General features: G+C 38.2%; 1 protein-coding gene across 1 annotated transcript in view; it reads left to right on the forward strand.

The window, feature by feature from the left end:
* The first annotated feature begins 501 nt into the window (after positions 1-501).
* LOC104850109 (sodium channel protein type 1 subunit alpha) overlaps positions 502-19218 on the forward strand; it is a 150405-nt gene continuing 131688 nt past the window's right edge. The window contains exon 1 of the mRNA XM_010606896.3: positions 502-796. The gene's annotated coding sequence lies outside the window, so the exon portion shown is untranslated. The remainder of the gene's footprint in view (positions 797-19218) is intronic.

Here is a 19218-nt window from a genome sequence, read left to right on the forward strand (position 1 = left end):
GCCACTAGCGCTAGGTACCTGTTTTCCTTCTTATTGGTGTGTCAGCTTCAGAAGTTGAAATGCAGCAAGCATAATAAATATAACCATCACATCCTGAGTTCAACGTTTGAGAGTAAAAGTGTTATCATCTTGCTTGCAAAATGGTGTTCAAAGAACATGAATGGTCTTTACAAATACTTTGGTATCATCGTGCAAAACAATTCACACTGCCAATTAACATTTCATTACATAGACATACATTGCACTGTACTCACCACAATGAGTTAAAGGTAGGCAAAAGCTCTCGGTGGCATCCTTTGTGCTATTACATTCAGTGCCATTCCCTTCATTTTGGGTGATATGGTATAGGACCTTAAAGGCAGCAATTCATCCTGGTAGGTTTACTGCAAATATCAAGGAAGCATCTTGCACTTGCTGAAAGATTTAGCTTTTATGCTTCAGATCATTCTGAGAGAGAGAGAGAGAGAGAGAGAGAGAGAGAGAGAGTCCACTTTCTGCGCTATTCTTAACTCTCCTTCCAAAGCATTTCAAAAGAGAAAGGCAAGAAAGAATTCATGATTTCCATGCAAACTCCCAGCCTGCCTGCCTGCCTGCTGCTGCCAATACTTCTTGTTCTTGCTAGTGATGACATTCAGCAAGCTCCCCAGCACTGATGCTTCGTTATGTAAGGCTGTCTAGGTCAAGTGTAGGAGACTCACTGCTGGCCTGTGGAAACTCATGGAACTGTTTCTTCAGATTAACACTTCAGGGGCTATGGAGGCTGGAGGAAGCTGAGCTTTTACTACAACTTTTGGGGGTAAATATTTTTGCATGATTCAGTGGCTTATATACTATAATCTTGGCAGGTGCCTTTCTGCCATGCTTGTTAGCGTGCTTGAATAAGCATAGTAAGTCAGTAATCCTAGCTTTGAAACATGTAAGGAGTAAAAAAAAAAAAAAATAGAATGTTCTTAGAAAGCATCATGTTTAATTGTTAAGGAATGAATGTGGATTTGCTGTTTAAACTCTGAGTGCAATCTGTTTGATCAGAGGTATTGCAGCAGAGCATTGTTTGATGAGGCTATTAGTTGGAAGAGATTTACTGCAGTTCTTGGCTGTTACATTGCCCTTGTCTCTGATTCCAAATTTGTCTGCCTTGTAAATGAACTATGTATCTGCCTGAATTTGTCTTCTGTTGTGACTATACGTGATAACATAAGAGTGAAGCCTGTGTAACCTGGCAGTTAGGTGACTTCCACAAAAAATAAATCCTGTCTTAGTTTCAAGGTGAATACTGCAGTACAAGCGCCATTCGACACTAGCACAGTGTGACGCTGGGCTAACTGCATTGGCTCAAACCAGGCTGTGTTTAGGAGACTTAGAGGGATGATCCCAGGTTTGAAGTGAACACTTATTCACCATATGAGTAAAGGTAAAAACAGTTTAACACTGATTCTGCTTTAGAGTCTCACACTGTGTCCTATTACAGAAATTAGCTAAAATAGCAGGTTCTTCTTGAGTGCTGCAGAAAGCCTGAAGAAGTAGCAGGGCAAGAGTGCTACAGTAGTATGATAATGGCAAGAAATTTTAATATGATTTAGCTGGAGATGATACAACAGATGGCACCCAGTTTAAAAGATAGATGGATATTTTTAAATTTAAGGGCAAATGTAGTGTATTTGAGAACATTTGGCTTCCTGTGCGTCCTTGGCAAGGGAATTTCATGCCTTGGAAGAGATGCTATAAGGGAGGGAATTAAAGGCTGTATAAACATCTCCATGGTCTCAAAGAGCTGAATGGAAAGTCGATTATCAGTCCTTTAGTTGGGTGTCTGACAGTGAGGACTGGCAGGAGGGAGGTTAATTACAGAACATTCCTCGGGTCAAAAAGTAGTTTTAAATTATATAAAATTTCTGGCATTTTAAAAATTAAGTTAAAGAAATGAAAATGACTGTTACTGATCTCAGTTTCCTTAGGAGTACTTTTCACTCTGTTAACTATGATTAACAGCAGCACATTGATTACTTATGATGCAGATGCACTGCTTTTATGCTGGATTGAATTGCTTAAACATGGACGTGTTTTCCCTAATAATTTGAAGAGACAGTTATGGTCCCTTAGGGCCTGATTTTATACTACTAATATCAATAGGCATTTCCCCATAGATGTGGCTTGGTGTGAGAGCCTCATCCTGTCAGGTTTACTCAGTTTGGCATTTGGACTAGTCTTCAAAAATATAATGTTAAAAATGAGGCATACATACTTAGCTGTACTTATAAACCTTAAGTTTATACATATTTAAGATAGCACTGTCATTACCTGAATTGTATGTACATGATTGATGTTTAGTGTTGTTTCGATTGGCTTTTACTAAAAGGAGTCATTCTTCCTTGTAATAAACTTAAAATACATTGATTTCTTTATTTGTAAAGCAAGGAATGTGAATTAAGGGAGGGATAACGTTGTCTTGTTTCTGCCACTTATCTAATTGTGTTCCTCTATGGGAATTAGCATTATTAATCAATGTATCCCACAGTGAGATGTTGTTTGGGGGGAGATTATAGATTATATTTGTTCAGTATATACTAAGTGCCTCCCAAAGGCCGGGCCAGTGGTTCTCAAAGTGTGATATCCTGACCACCAGCAGCAGCACCACTGCTTGGGACCTGTTGAGAGTGCAGATTTCAGGCTTCTCCAGCTTTACTGAGCCAGAACCTCTGAAGGCGGCTTCCAGAGTTTGTTTTCTTAAAAACCTTCCTGGTGATCATGAGACTCACTAAAGTTAGAGGGCCACTATACCGGGTAGTAGTTTGGTTAAATACCATGAAAACAGTTTTTATTACATACAAGTATGCATTACATAATTAAATTATCTGCTTTCCTCATTGCCTAGATATTCTAATGTCAGCAATACTGTTTTAAAGGTTTCCATAATTATTTAGTAATCTCAAGTTGAAATATGTCCATAAGAAACTATTTCTAACAGATCCTTTTTAGAACTTTGGTTCTTAGAAGTGAAGTAGTACGACAGGAAAAACACACGAAGACTTTTCTCTTCTCTTTGTTCCTGGTGTAACTTGGCACATATCTCTGCCCATCCCTGAAGTTCAGTTATTCATCTCTAAATAAACGGTTCAACTAAGCTCATGTTTCTCAGCATGGCATGATTGGAAATTTGGGTTAGAAACTCTTTTCTATGCAGTCTGACTTGAGCCTAACAGAATATTGAGCAGCATACCTGACCTCTCCCTATAAGATGCCAGAAGCAACTACCAAATATGACAATCAGAAATATTCTAGACATGGAGGTTGAAATTGTCCAATTTTAGTACCTACCATTGGCATAGGTTAACTTTCCTGTGAAAAGTTCTCAATAAGACAAAAAAATCACTTTTTAGAAATAAGTAGGTTAAAATTACGGAAAAATAGATATTTATGTTACTTATGTAACCCTGGTATAAGTTGGGAACCTCTTTGTCTCCCTGAAGATAAAGTGTAATTTGTTAAAATACTGTTATGGCTTATATCAGGATGTCTCCTCCAAAGCTACAGGTACTCATACTCATAGGTGGGCCTTTCCGGCAGTGGCTGGATCTAGGGTATGTGAATATGGATTAAGGTTGTGTGATAGCTAAATTCGTCCCCTAATTGGTTTAGCACAGTTCTGGGTGTGGATAGTGGGAAGGCCCACCCTGGGTGTGGGAGGCAACATCAATAGGCTTATAGCCTGGATGGGATGAAAGGGAAAGGAAGGCTCACTGCCGCTGCTTTTCTGCTTCCTGCTTGTCATTCCATGGGCTGTTTCTCCTCTGCCTTAAAGCTCTGTACGCTTCCCTGCCTTTCCTCCAGCTGGATATGGACTGAAACCATTATAAATTGTGCGCTAAAATAAATCTTTCCTACATTAACTCTGGGTGTAGGGTATTTTATCCCAGCAACAACAAACTAACCAAGACAGATTTTGGTAATGAGAGTAGGTCATTCCTTTGACACTCCCTTGACCATGTGGTATAGAAAACTTTGGAACTGGCTTGCCAGATGAATTTGGAAAGGTTTGGCAATGTTAACTGGAGTTGCAACCCTAGAATCTTGTGATCTGAGCTTGATGGAAGATTCTGATTGAATCTCAGAAGACCAAATTATTTACTACAATGTAGCTGGAAAAGATCAGGCTTGAAGATTTCAATTGGAAAGAAGAAGTCCACTGGCACTTGAACCCAGACATATGTGTTATACTCTGGCAGAAAATATGTTTGCATTTTTTTTTCCTATTCAGGGACTTTCCAGGAGACTGAGGTTAGTGGGACAGACTAATTAATCTGGTGTAAGAAATTTCAAAGCAGATTAATGTTGAGCTGGTGGCATGCTTACTGTTGGGGGCTTTTAACCAGACAATGAGAATTAAAATCAAAGAGCCTAGCAGAATGATTTAAAAAGCTTCAGTTTGGCCAGAAAGAAAGCTCTGATAAAGTTGTGGTCTGCAAAGATGGATTAGAGGAGATCTCGGTTGCTTAAAAGTCATGCACTTCATAAGAAGACAACAGAAAAGATGACTGAGTGCATCACAGGAGCCATCAGGACTCTATGCTTTGCAGCCTCAAAATTACAAAGGTGAAAGATTTTGCTTTGGGAAAGACATAAAGCACCATGCTCCAGAATGGCTGCAGCTTAGGGAATTTTAGGCTCGGTTTTGGGTTTATAGCACTTAGAAACCCAGGCACTTGACTCCTACATCCAAGAAAGAAAGAAGCCTGGCTACAGTTCCAGCCTTGACGTCATTTCCATGGTGTTGGTTTTGGATGCATGCAGAATAGGAGAACTGTGGAGTCGGGAAGACTTTCACCCAGATTTCAGAGGAAGGCTGGGAGGTCAGGCAGCATGCCCCAGAAAAGGCAGTGTGTGAAGCTGTGAGTGTGAAGCCAAAAGTGCAATGGAGAACCAGGAAGTTGGAGAAACCAGGAACATGGATTGTCTGAGGAAAGCCTCAATGAGTGAGCAAAGCCAACCCAAAAGAGAAGGCCTGAGGCCGACAACCACCCGCTGTGCCAGAGGGCAGAGCCACCCAAGCTCTTTGAGTCCACATCTCACCACAGATTGAGTTGGATGCTGGACATAGAACAATAGGATTTAATGTTTGCCCTGCTGGATTTTGGTCTTGTTTCGGTCCCATTTCTTTTTATTCCCTTATTTGGGAGGGGAATTTTTATCTTGCACCATTATGTGTTGGAAGTGTTTAGCTTTCCTTTCATCATTACAGGGCCTTGCAGCTAAGGGTTTACCTTAAGTCTCAGAGAAGAATTTGGAGTTTTCAGCAATTTTGAAACTGTTAGGCCCTTAACAACTCTTTGAGACGGACTAAATGTATTTTGCATAAAGGGATGTACATGTGTGTTCTGAGGACCAGGAGTGGTTTGCCTCTAGATGTACCCTTAAAGCCTCATGTGCTCATAGGTGGGGCTTTTGGGCGGTGGCTGGGTATAGGGTGTGTGAAGAATGTGTGATAATTAAATTAATCACTGATTGGTTTAGCATAGTGCTGGGTGTGGAAAATGGGAAGGCCCACCCTGGGTTTGGCACCATCCAACCAGGCTTGCAATTTGGGTGAAATAAAAGGAAAAGGAAGGCTTTCTACTTCACTGCTTCACTGCTCCCTGCCTACCATTCCATGGAAAGCTTCTCCTCTGCAGTATTACCCTAACAGGCAGCCAGCTAGTTATAGAAAGAAAGCCCTACACACTGTGCAGTAAAATATGCTCTTCCTCCTTTAACTGTGGGTGTCAGGTATTTTGTCCAGAAAAGAGAAAGTTACTAAGACAAATACCTTTTAATAAACTAGTCTCTTTCCTGTTGCAAAGACAAACTATTCAACATGTCCAATTTAAAGAAGGAGAGGTTTTATTTTAGCTTGCAGTTCCAGAAGGTTTAATCCATGATTGGCTGGCTTCAAATCAGAAATGGTGTGAGGGAATAGTATTGCAGAGGAAAGCTACATATACTATGACAGCCAAAAACCAAAGAAAGAGAGGATCTGGGCACAAAAATATGCCCTTTCAGGTCATACCCTCAGTGCCTCAGTGACTCACTTTTTCCAACCAGGCCCTACCTTGTAGCAATACAGTAGCTATGAATTAATCGTGATAAGTATAGCACGCACAGCATCCGATTGCCTTCAGAGGCCCTTCTTCTGGACACTGAGGCTTTGGGGGAGCATTTTAGATCCTGAGCCATAATATCAATCAACTCCACAGTCTGTGCAAGCCTAAGGCTCTTCTATACCTTCTCAGGAACTTAAAGTCCTCTACTGCCCTCCATCCCCAGGAGTTCTGGTCCATGTGTACCGCCTCACCATTCTCCCAAGTGAAACCACATTCCACTCGACACTAGTTTCTGCCAGGTACTTTTCTATATAAATCACTTTGTAAGTTTAATAAATTTCATTAAAGATACCAATTTTGCCCCTTGTTCTCTCTCCTCCCTCTCTAATCACTGCTCTTTATACGATCGCTGCGAAAGTTTGAGCATCCCAAATTCTTCTTCTTATAACAAGATCGTAGTCCAGCTTTCCAGAGCGCTTATATCCAGGTGTAGATGCCCTAAGCACTGAAGAATTCATAAAATCGGGACCCTCAATTCAGGATCATCCAGCAAAGGTAAAAGGCAGATGGCATAATATTATATACCTAGAATCAGGACTCTAGAAAAAATATTTAATTTAAATCCATTTTCATATCTTTCAAAATTATACTAAATGAGAGCTATTTCCTATAAAATTACACATATTACATGGTAAGGCCTCAGAACTTTGAATATCTTGCCATGAGTTGTCACCTTAAACAGTTCAGCTTTCCAGATTAGACATTTTCTGGAAGTGGTATACACGGCAGGAATAGATAACATGCATACACACCCATGCACATACATGCATACACTCACATTTTACTTTTTAGTTAATAACTCTTTTAAATAATTCTTCTACAAATTCATATGAGGTATTATTCTGAGATATTTTGAATTGATAAACTAAGATGTAGGTAGCTTTATTTCTATTATCCAAAATAGTAATAGCTTATATTTAAAATATTATACCTCAATTTCTAAGTAATTTCATGAACATAATTATTTTTTAGGGCCACAGAAATCCAATAAGATAGACCTCATTAATTTTATCATTTTGCAATAAGAAAAAAAAGGCTCACAATCTCCAGATATAAAATCTACTTTTCTTGTTACTATTCTGCAAGAATAGTATATATAGTTTGAACTAAAAATACTTATGATCCAATAACCTCACTCCTCATATATACCTAAAGAAATTAATTGAAACTGATATTTCAAAGAGATATCTACTTGTCCATATTCACTGCAGTATTTTTCACAATAGCCAAAATATGGACACAACTTAAGTGTCCATCTATAGAAATTGATCCGAACAACATAGGGATGCCCATTCACGTCACTTCTATTCAACACCATATAGAGGTTATAATTTATCTGACAAAGTGGCATTATATTTATTTTTCTTATATTTTTATATCCAACAAGTGAACTAATGAAATGAAAGTTGTCACTTTTCTGTCAGGATTGTTTCATCTCCAAATACGGGGGAAATAAAGCAGGTATCAATATTCCATATGAAATTTCCTAAAAATATTTTTATGATTATGTAATATTGAGAGAAGGAAAAGTGGAAATAATAGCAGGAGGTTTTAGTTTCATATATATATATTTTCTTAAATCCTTAGAATTAACTTTATATTGGTTAGCACAATCAAGACACTGATAAATGATTAAAAAGAAAACATTTCATTTTGTTCTTTATATTTACTAAATATTGTTTTCCTAACAATAAGCCAACCTTCCCAAACCCATATGCATCCTGTAACTTGGGTTTTAGGAACAAAGAAGCCAAGTAGAAGGACAATATTATTATCATTCAGTGCCCTGGTAGGAAACAGATGACTTTCTCAAACTCCTGAAAAGAAAGAACTCTTGGGTCTAGCTTCTCAATATCACATTCTCTTGGTTTCTTTGCGAGCATGGTTCCAACTCTCTAGCAGGTGTGCTGGCCTCTGTTCAATATGGCCACCTGTCCACGTGCCCAAACTCTGCTCATTGGATTCAATGTTATATTGATCCCTACAAGATAGAACCCTTTTAGAATGCACATTTACTTTCTTCACTCTCTTTGTGCTTGTCCTTTCCTGTGTCTCAGGGAAACTCATAGGTGAAATCAAGACTTGGCTTAAATTTCACCTTGCAGTTCACAAAGAACAAAAGTTTGTTCTTTCTTTGTGATGACAGATGTGTGGGAAGCAGGTATCTTATACTGTTGCTGGACTGTTGAATGTTGCTACGTTGTTGGAGAAGAGTCTAGAAATATAGAGGAAGATCCATGTCCTAAGAATGCATTTTAAAAGTAAAACTTGCACAAGTGGGACATGTGCTTGAAAATTGATATTTATACCAGCATTATTTGAAATAACACCTTTGTCATCTGAGAACCAAAAAGTAAAATTTAGTGTGTCTAGCTAGCTATAGACATAATGAAGTAATCTTTAGCATCAATGTCCAAAAATAAGAATAAATTACTTACATCAAATATACATATATAGTATATATGTGTGTGTTTGTGTGTGTGTATATATATGTGTATGTATATGTATATGTATATATATATATATAAAATGATGTCATTTCTGAAAAATGTAAAATATATTTCATATATTTGGATATGTTCAAGAAATTTCAGAGAAGTCGTTTGAAACAAATTGTTAACCATTACTTCTACTACGGAAAGTGCCTTTGGCAAGAGAAACTAAAAAGTTATTTTTTACTTAAATAAACACTATTTAGTCACTTTTCTGTGGCTAGACATAGCCAGTTTAAAGAAGAAGAGTTATTTCGGCTCATCATTTCAGAGGTTTCAGTTCATGGATATATGGATCTAAGGAAAAAAAAAAACTGGCTGAAGTGCATAGTTAAAGAATGTTGCCTCACCACATGGCATCCAGGAAGCAGAAAGAAGAAGAATCAGAAAGAAGGCACAGCCCTTGAAGTCCCACCCATACTGATTTACTTCCTCCAGCTATGTCCTACTTCCTAATAGCCAAATCATCCAGGAGCTCATCGTTGTGTTAATTCAATCACTTTTGTAAGTGGCTTGTAATCCAATCAAGTTGACCATCTGGAGTAATCATCCCAAGTCTACCCCTTTTCAATATGACACCTAATCTCATATCCTTAAACCATACTTAATCTCCAGTAAACATAATAATATTGCCATAATTCCCACTAACATGTACAACCAAAAAGTATTAATATCTTCCCCAGTGTCTTCACAGTTCCAGCCTCGCTTAAAAGTTCAAGTACAAAGTCTCCTTGAGACTCAAGGCAACTCTTTACTATAAACCCTATAGAAAACAAAAACCAAATTAGGTAATCCCCAAATGCAATGCACAAAAGAGACATTCCCATTCTAAAAAGGAAAAGTCAGGGGATGGAAATAAATAAAACCAAAGCAAGAACAAAGCTCAGCAGGGCAAACATAAAATCCTGAAGCTTCATAGCCAATGTCCAATGTATGCAGTGATGAAATGTGAGCTCCAGAGAGCTTGGGTGGCACTGCCTCTATGGCCTTGCTGGTTTCAACCCACATAGCCTGTCTCCTAGGCTGCCTCTGCTTACTGCCTGCAGCTTTCCTTGACAGATGTTCCAGTGTGAGATGTCCTATTTTCTGGGGTCATCCCTGCATTTTCAGCCTCTGACAGCTTCATGCATTATCCTTTCAGGGACTTTCATCAGGGATTCTACCCCTATCACACATTACCAGGCCTCCTAGGCCTTCAGTTGAAATCGGCGTGGAAATTTAATGATCCCACGACTCTTGTATTCTGTATTTCTGGAAAAGCAGCATCACATGGAGCTCACCAAGCTCCACCACACCAACCCTAGCATTAACTAGGTCTCTTTGAACTTCTTCTTCTTCTTCTTTTTTTTTTTTTTTGGTACATTTAGGTTTACAATACAGTTACAGTCATCACTGGGATCTTGTACCACCTTTACATGACTTCTTATGGTATTTGTATGTCCCTCAAGTACCTCATGTGCTCATAGAGGAGGCTTTGGGAAAGTGATTGAATTATGGGGCTCATAGCTGACTTGCTGTTATGGTTTGTATCTAGATGTTCCGAAAGCCTCATGCACTCATAGGTGGGGCTTTTTGAAGCTGGATGGATCTAAGGCACATGATACTGGGATTAAGGGTTAATTACTGGTTAATTAACCCATTGATTAGCATAATTCTTGGTGGCACCACCTAAAAGGCTGGTAGCCTGTAAAGGATAAAATGGAAAGTCAGGCTGCTGCGGCTGCTTTGCTCCCTGCTGTTTATAGCCTTCTGCTTTGCCACACCACAGACTGTTACTCCTCTGCAATGCCCCTCTGCAAGACCACTTGGCCTTGGAGCCAGACACTATGAACTAAAATCTCTACAAACCGTGAGCCAAAAATAAACCTTTCATCATTTAACTTTGGGTGGTAGGTGTTTTGTCTCAATAACAAGAAAAGTAACTAAGACATTTACTCTTAGGAGGTGGGGCCTGGTCCAAAGAGGTGGACCACAGTGGGTGTGGCCTGGAAGGGTTTATCTCTCTCTCTCTAGTTCCTCCCTTCACTCTCTGCTTCCCCGCTGCCATGCCTTGAGCAGCTTCTCTGACACCATGTCCCTGTGCCACGCTATGCTGCCATGAAGCCAGCTGGTTATGGAATGAAACCTCTACAAACTGTGAGCTAAAATAAACTTACTTTCCTTTAGGTTGTAAGTGTTGGATATTGTCTCAGTGGTCAGAAAGTAAGACAGGACGATAACTACAGATGCCTCTAAACGTCTGAATAGGTGAACACAGTGAAGTGAATTCCTGAGAAGCAACTTTCTAGATGGTTCTTCTGGCGCAGGATGCTCAGGTGTTTTCTTTTGAACATTATGATTTGACTTCCTTGAGCCTGTCATAGGTAGAGTCTGGCCAATTCTTGAGATGCCCTCAGGCTTCTTTTTTATTGTCCAGTGCAAAGTACTTGGTTTCTGTTCAATGGTGCTAATCTCTTTTTCAACTTCTTTCTCTATACTTTTACATGTGCTTCTTTTCTGACTAAACTAAGTTTTTTAAATCTTTCTCTGCTTTTTGCTCCTGAGTCTCACTACAAATCTAGCTAAGAGAAGTCATCAATATTCACATCCCACCCTAAGCACTGTGCTACCTTGAAATTGCCTCCAACAGATTAATTAGTCCACTTCCTTTAAATTCACCTTCATGCAAGAAAAAAAGGGCATGAAAAAAAGATAAACAGGTTCTTGGAAAAAAGTGTAATGTGGTTGGCCTGTAGTTCAGTTTCAAGTAGAATTCCCACTTCCATCTGAAACTTCATAAGCACAGTCTTTACTGTCCATATTCTAATCAGCATTCTAATTTTCTGTACTTACACCAGACTTAGCCATGGGGCATGCTCATAACCGCCTATGCTTTTTTTCACCCCAATTCTCCAAATGTCTCCAAATTCTTCCAAAAGATCAGTCCCAAAGACTTTTGAATCACATCGTCAGGAATAGTCACTGCAATAGCCCTACTCCCAGTACCAGTTTTCTATATTATTTACTTTTATGTGGCTGAAACAAAATATAGGACATACTCAACCTAAAGAGGAGAACATTTATTTTGCCTTACTCTTTCACTGGTTTTGGTCCATGGTCAGTTGTCTCTAAGAGAGAAACATGATTGTGAAAAGATGTGATGAAAGCTGCTCTCAACAGAACAGTCAGGAAGCACAGAAAGAGAACAACCCAAAGAAAACACATACCCTTCATAAACATGTCCCTGGTGACCTACCTTCTCCAATCACACCCAATGTTTTATTAGCCCACTCACCTATGAACTCATCAGTGTGTTAATTCATCAGTGAGGCTAGCACTGTCTCCATCCAACCACCTTTCTAGGTGTCTCCTAATCCAGTGAAGTTGACCGTCAAGATTAACCATTATGAATGCCCAGTAAATTAAATTTGAAATGTTACTTAGAGTACATTAGGAGTTTTCTTGGTGTATCTCAATCACTGTGTACAAGCCTGCATAGAAATTTGAGTGAGGGCTCCTGAAAGAGGGTAAGGACGGCAGAGTGGCTGAATTATAGGCTCTGGTTGCAGAAAGAAGTGGGGAGACTCAAAGAGCTGATGTCAGCTGTGCAGATAATGGCCAAAAGGACTCTACAGTGGTGCTTCTCAAATATCAATGTGTACAGGGTATCTTGTTAAATGTCCACCTAGGGATCTTGTTAAAATGCACATTCTAATCTGGCAGGTCTAGGGTAGATCCCAAGAACCAATATTTTCATTGTGGTCCCAAGAGATGGTTCTGCTTCTAGGTCACTGCCACCCTTTGAAAAGCAAACAAGGCTTTAAAACTTAGAAAGTATTATGTTTTTATATGGCTTATATCTTCACAAATATCAAGCAGTGTCAGAAAGCAGTTTTTAGCAAAGGAGCTCAGGAAAAAACACCTTATTGAGTATAATGTTTGCAACATAAGGTTTGACAAAGCAATGTTATTGTCAAATGTTTGTGCTGCTATCTTAGCATTTTCATTTTTAACAGATTTAGATGTCTGGAGACTAAAGCATGGCCGGATTGAGGCACACTTTCATCTCTGGCCTGCATACATTTAGTTTATTTGTTGATTTGGTGAGGGTATTTCCAAACATAGTGACATTCTTTCACAGGCTGAGGAAGACTGAAGAATTTGAAACAAATGAGAAGGAAGAGCTGCCATCTACCACCCTTCCACACTGCCACACGCCACCCCATGACACAGTTGACAGAATTCCAGCCTTCATATATACCATATACCTGAGCTCTCTGCTGGGTTGGCCACATGTAATGTCTTTTTTCCATGATGTCTGTGTGATGTAATCCAGACCAGAGAGGAGCAGCTATTTTATTTCTCCTTTGTTTTTACCTTTGAACTTGGATCCCAGAGACTTGTTACTAAGATTTTAGTAATGTGATATCACAGCGAATGTTACATGAAACGAGATAATATCACCTTGTAATAAAATTATTAGTTGGAGACAGATTGTTTTTCAGAACCACAGTTTATTTCCTTGTTGTGTGGCCTTGGCCAAGATATGCAACTACTTTTCAATCTCAGTTTTCTCATTTATAAAATCACAATGATAATAAATGATAATGATTATATAATGATGATATTTCAATAAATATTAGCAAAAATACTATTCCTCTTATGTCATTATTAGAATTGATTTGGAAAGAGATATTCTTGAATATGAACATATTCACCGCTGAGTAACTATTGCATATTGGATATTGAGCTAAATTTAATATGAACAGCATAATTTATCATAATCATTTCCATAAATTTTTTTATGTTTTTATGTTTGAGGCAGGGTCTCACTATGTAGTTGAGACTGACCTGGAGCTCACTATGTAGCCCAGGCTGGTCTCAAACAGGGCAATCCTCCTGCCTCAGCCTCTCGAGTGCTGGGATTACAGGTGTGGGCCACCACACCTGGCTCCATGAAATATTTTAAGTACATGGATTTGTCTTTTAAAAAATAGTAAGAAGGTTTTGTGGGGGATAAGATGAGACATGTTCTTTTCCCAGTTCCCATAGCCCTTTACACATGGTACAATTTGCTAGTCATCCTTCTTATACTTGCAAAGAAGATGATATTTTCAGTAGATGAGTGTGAATAATAACACAGGGCAGGCTTAAGAGGGCCAAAGAAGGTTGTTGACACAGCCAGGGTCTTACAGCTATAAGGAGGTCTATGTATGCTGAGGAAAGAATGACACTCCCAGAATCCAGGAAGAGTAGCACTGAAAAAACGGCACTAGCAGAAGCTGTAGACCCCAAATGAATAGTAGAGTGTGTTTGAAGTAGAACAAAGCATAGACAAGTAGGCCTTTTAGCTCCACCACTGTCCATAGATGTAGAACTGGGGGGTCCTTATCCAGTAGCTTCCTGTGGGTGCAGCCCAAAGCAAGCATTAGTGCAATAACAAAGTCTATCCTACCACAACTGATTTTTCTACCCTAAAGAAGTAGCTGCATTCCTCTTTGACCAAACCTTCTACTGGGATTTTCTAAAGCCCCAGCTTTCACCGGGATCTGATATTAGAGTCCCCCCCCTTTTTTTTTTGAGAAGGGCATTTCTTACCAGGAATGATGTTGGTTCTCTCTATTGCTAGTCCCAAGTGCTTCTTCATCAATATCATCATTCTCAGTGAATAATTTCATGAAATCATTTTCATTTAAACCACTTTGGAGTGTGGCATCTATTTCCTGTCAGGAAGCTGGCTAGATGAGAGGTATAGTTTTAACGCAATAGATATTTCATGCGAGGGTAGCTTTAGCTGCGATGACCTAGAGAAGAGATCTGGGCTGATAAAAGTGTGTATAAAGCCACTGCTGTCCTGCAGAACACAGTGTAGGGAGTAAAAAAAAAATGGAGAGCGCTTTAGCAAGCAGCTCTCTGTGGGTGTAATATGTAATCTTAGAAACAGTAACCAAAGGAAGTAGGAGAAATGATCACTAAGTTTCATTATTGTTGAACTTATGGAAATATCTACCTCCTGTATTTTCAGAGTTGCAGAAAAAATAAAGGGAGCAGAAATGTAAATGGTTATATGTCATTTGTTAATTAAAGGAATGCCAACCCAAGAAAAGTCCTTACCTGTTCTACTCAGTTTGCTCTTTCCCCATGGAGCAGGAATGCTTGTTACTTTCATGTAATGGGAGCAACTGAAATGTAAAAGACATTTTCCACAGTGATATAGGCTCACCCATGTTTATAATAGTTTGGCAATAGCTAAAACTTGGAAACAGCCCAAGTACCCATCAACTGGAGACTGGATAAAGAAAATATGTGTGTGTGTGTGTGTGTGTGTGTTTTATAGAGAGTACTACTCAGCCATAAAGAGAGAGAAATTAGACACATTTATAGCTGAATTAATGTATATTGAGGATATACTCAAGTGAAATAAATAGAACACACCTGTTTAAATACCAAATAGTTTCTCTGGTATGAGAAGCTGAAAGTGTAAATAAGGATTACAATGAATAATTGATGATGTGAAATAGGAAGAAAAGGTACTAAAGGGTAGGGGAATTGGGAGGGGTAGGGAAAAGGAAAAAAGGGAAAGAAAAAAATGTGAGATAAGAAATAAATGGAAACAAAGCTTTTGGAAATAGGAGGGGTTGAAGGGAGAGCAGGGGAATGGGGAAAAAGAACCAAGATACATCATGTAAAGGTTCAAGCTCCCAATGATGAATGTAACTGTACTGTATACCTAATACGTGCCAATAAAAGAATTTAAGGGAAAAAGAAGACATTTTCCAAATGACACAGTGGAAAATGGAAATTTGTGCTCCAAGCTCTTACCTTTCTTCTGTATGAAGTGCTATAGAAAACACTGACACGAAGTGGCTCTATCACTTCAGTCTCCTGTATGCAGCAGACACATCCGTTTCCCTTTGGTGTGACACTACGTGAACAAGGGTGAGAGTGTATATAGGCACAGGACGCAGCTGCCCAGCACTTATGTCCCCACTGAGCCCAGACGGTCCCCAGGGAAGGTAAGACACCTTGGAGTTATTCTGAGTGATGTGGCCATCTGCAGTCCCAGAAGTAGAAACTCAGTTCATGGCACCTCAAATTTCTGAGGTATTTCAGGACAGCTAGATTAAATTCAATTATTATCAGATCTCCCAGGTATCTTTTTCCCATTCCCTGATAAAGTCTAGAAAATGTGAGCCTCTTAAGTGTTGCTTAGTGACCTCTGTCTGTTATTTGGCCTAGAGTGGAAATTTTGCTCTTTCCAAGGAAAAAAAGAAGGTGCATTTCATGTAATTGGTGTCAGTTTATACACTGACTAATGAAGTTTGGAACTGCGTTAAGGATGTATGAAGTATGTTAACATCCCTGGGAAGTGCAGGAGCATCCAATTCTGAGGATGTATACATTATGGCATACTTTATTATGCTACTGGTGATGTCAATGGCTTTCTACCTTTGAACGTGACAAGAAAAATATGTTGGCAATAATCAGTTAGTGGACAAAAACATCAACAAAACAATAAGAAATAGTGGCCTCCAAAAACAATTTAGTAGAGCAAAAACCTCATGTTTGTTTATGCTAAGTTATGGCAAAGTTCAATTTTCTTTTCTAAATGAAGAGTTGCTTCACAAGTATAGCTATTGCTGTTAGCACCAAGAAAGCCCTTTACATGAAAAAAAAAAATGTAACTAAAGCTCTTGGATATGGAGGCAAGTGATGTAGTTGTGTTAGTGGAGTACTGCTCAGCCACAAAGAAAGATAAATTTGAGTCATTTGTACAAAAATGGATGCACCTTGAGACCATAATGGTAAGTGAAATACATCAGATACACGAGCTTAAAGACCACATGGTTTCTTTTACATAAGAAATCAAAATTATAAAGAGCAAAATAAAAGATAGACATTAGGAGGTAAGGAGATAGACTGTTCTCAAATGAGAAGCAGATCAAGAGATGGAGGGAAGGAGGAGGAAGTATCAAAGAAAGAAGGGAAGGGGATGGAAAAATGAATTAGAATATGTTATATACAAACATATACTAGTGTATTAGTATACATATAAGCATAGATATAATATATCATGTTAAAAATATAGACTAACAAAAAAGTAAACAAAACAAAGATATGTTAAAATGGAAAACTAGCATTTCGATTCCAATAAGTAAACAGTCATATTTTTCTTAGTAATAGCTTTAACTGATTAATTTGTGCCAAGGAGGGAGATCAGTGTATGACCCCAACGAAGTAAAAGTCAAGTATTTTGTTTAGTTAATGTAAGAGCATAGGAAAGAGCATTTGCAGGCACAGACTAGAACCGAGCGTAATGACTTCGTTCTTTCTGACTTTATCCGTATTTGCTTCTTCTCTCTTCATACTCTTGTGGCAGTAGGTCTGGATATAGTGCTTTGAATATCATAATGTTTTCTCAGGAACCAAAGATCTGTAAAGCTTTGGCCTACTTAAAGGGGAAGTATAAAGTTCAGGTATATGAAACACGTCTCTATATCAGTGTGGTTTATTAGCTTAAAGAAATGTAAAATTATTCTTAGGATGTTATTGGCTTTTCAGTGAGGTTATAGGACTTGAAGATCATTTGCCTCCTGGATATTTCCTAGGGCTGTCTTTGGGCCTTCTGGAAAACTGTTAATGTCCTACTCTCATACCTGGTACATACACCCTTGGATCTCGGAACTATCTTGGTGATTATTTACGAACAATATTACTCTTAAATTCATGCAGGAAAGTGACTATTGCATTTTAAAATAAATGATGTTTTTAATCAGTGAAAGAAAAAAAACTTATAGTCAAGACATGTTGACATCAATTAAAGCATTTCCAAGGCTTTCCTGACATAGGAGTGATTCTCTGATGATGTACTCAAAATAAAGGGGCTTCGGTAAAACCAGTGGAGATAATGCAGGTATGTGGAGCTAGACTGATGCATGGTTACTTTGTTTATTTTCTGTTAAAACCAGTGTTGGTTAGTGCATCACCTTTTACAACAGGAACTGCAGTCATACCTCCCATCACATTTGTCTGTCAAAAGAGGAGTGAAAATGAATTGTGCTGTATCCAGAAATACTCCGCTCGCATCCCTTGTGCTTCTTATGTGCTGATGCACCTACTCAATATTAATTTCTATCACAGTTAAATTTTGGAAAAACTTGAATAGATTTTAGTGATACAGAACTATGTATGTGTCCTTGAGTGAATCTCGTTACCTCTCTTGACACTGTTTTTCTCCTAGCCAAAATAATAGCCCTTTTCTGGATGGTCTTTGAGAACTTTCAGCTCCACAGTTCCTCAGTGATTAGCAAAAGCCTCCTTCTGAAGCAATGGTAACAATCTATAACAACTGACAATTTTTTATGTAGGGTTTGCAGCGATATGTATCCTACTGGTAGATTTTCTTGAAATTTCACTGTGGAATTTTAGTTCTTCAGTACTCAGCAGCTATCATCAATTCATCTTTAGAACATCCCTTAGACAATCAGAATATGTTTGATGGACAACAAACTATACATAGTTCTTGTTCTCACAGATTATAAGGTAGTGTCCGTCAGTGGGGAAGTACACAGTTGGAAGTTAGGCAGGTTGTGGCCAAGGAAGAAAAAATCCTCCAAGCAGATGAAAGGAAAGAAGCAAAGTAGTAAAATTCTGCAGATTCCTGCCTTGAGTCAAAAAGTGTTTTATTAGAAAAAGTATATTTTTGTGTCACTTCCCTAAATATTGATAAGGTGCTCTTCTTACACAATAGCTAAAGAAGAAAAGACTAAAATAAAATCAGACTTACAAATAATAAAGGACTGAAAATATTGATAGAACATGAAAGTTTTTTTAATGTTTTTTGGATATTGGCATAATAGAGGAATGGTAATATTCTAAGGAGTGAGAAGAAATGTAATTTTATTTTAAACAATTCAATACCGATTTCATCAGACCCTTTAATTTATTGCATTTGATTTTTCTTTAGGAAATCATTATTTTATTCACTGTATTATTTTCTCTTGTCCATAAAAACATTTCTTTGAAATGAGAATACTAATATTTCCTCTCCAACACAATGATTATGGATGCCACCAAGAAGAAATTACAGTGACTCTTCCAATGAGAAGTAATCGCATTCCTAGAAATGGGCAACTGTACATTTGTAAAGTGATTCTCACTTTCCATGCCTTGGCCTGGGGAATCCGTATCATGAGCCACCACCTCCCTTGTTTCCTTTTCACTTTAAGTTACTGCTTTGTACTAATGTGGAAAAAAAGAAGGCTTTACTATGTTTAACCTTCATCTACCAGGGGGAGAGAAAGAATGAGAATGATTTCAATGATTTTATAATTCTTATAAAAAAATTAAATAATTATGTGTATTCACACAAATGCATAGTTCCTATAAACACTTGAGATTTTGCATTAAATGAGTAAGAGAAATAAATTTATGTGTTTTAAAATTCATAATCTATGAATAAAAAATCATAAGGCTCTAATTTTGATTAGGTAATTTCCAACTGAGTGAAAGGGAATCCCTCCAAAATTTTTATACCATGTTTGGAAAACATTGCTGATATTTTTCAATTGTGGGATCAAATGGCCACTTTAATATATATATATATATTAATA

Source organism: Fukomys damarensis, unplaced genomic scaffold (assembly GCF_012274545.1).
Source record: "Fukomys damarensis isolate Sample0158 unplaced genomic scaffold, DMR_v1.0_HiC HiC_scaffold_26, whole genome shotgun sequence".
Taxonomy (NCBI): Eukaryota; Metazoa; Chordata; class Mammalia; order Rodentia; family Bathyergidae; genus Fukomys; species Fukomys damarensis.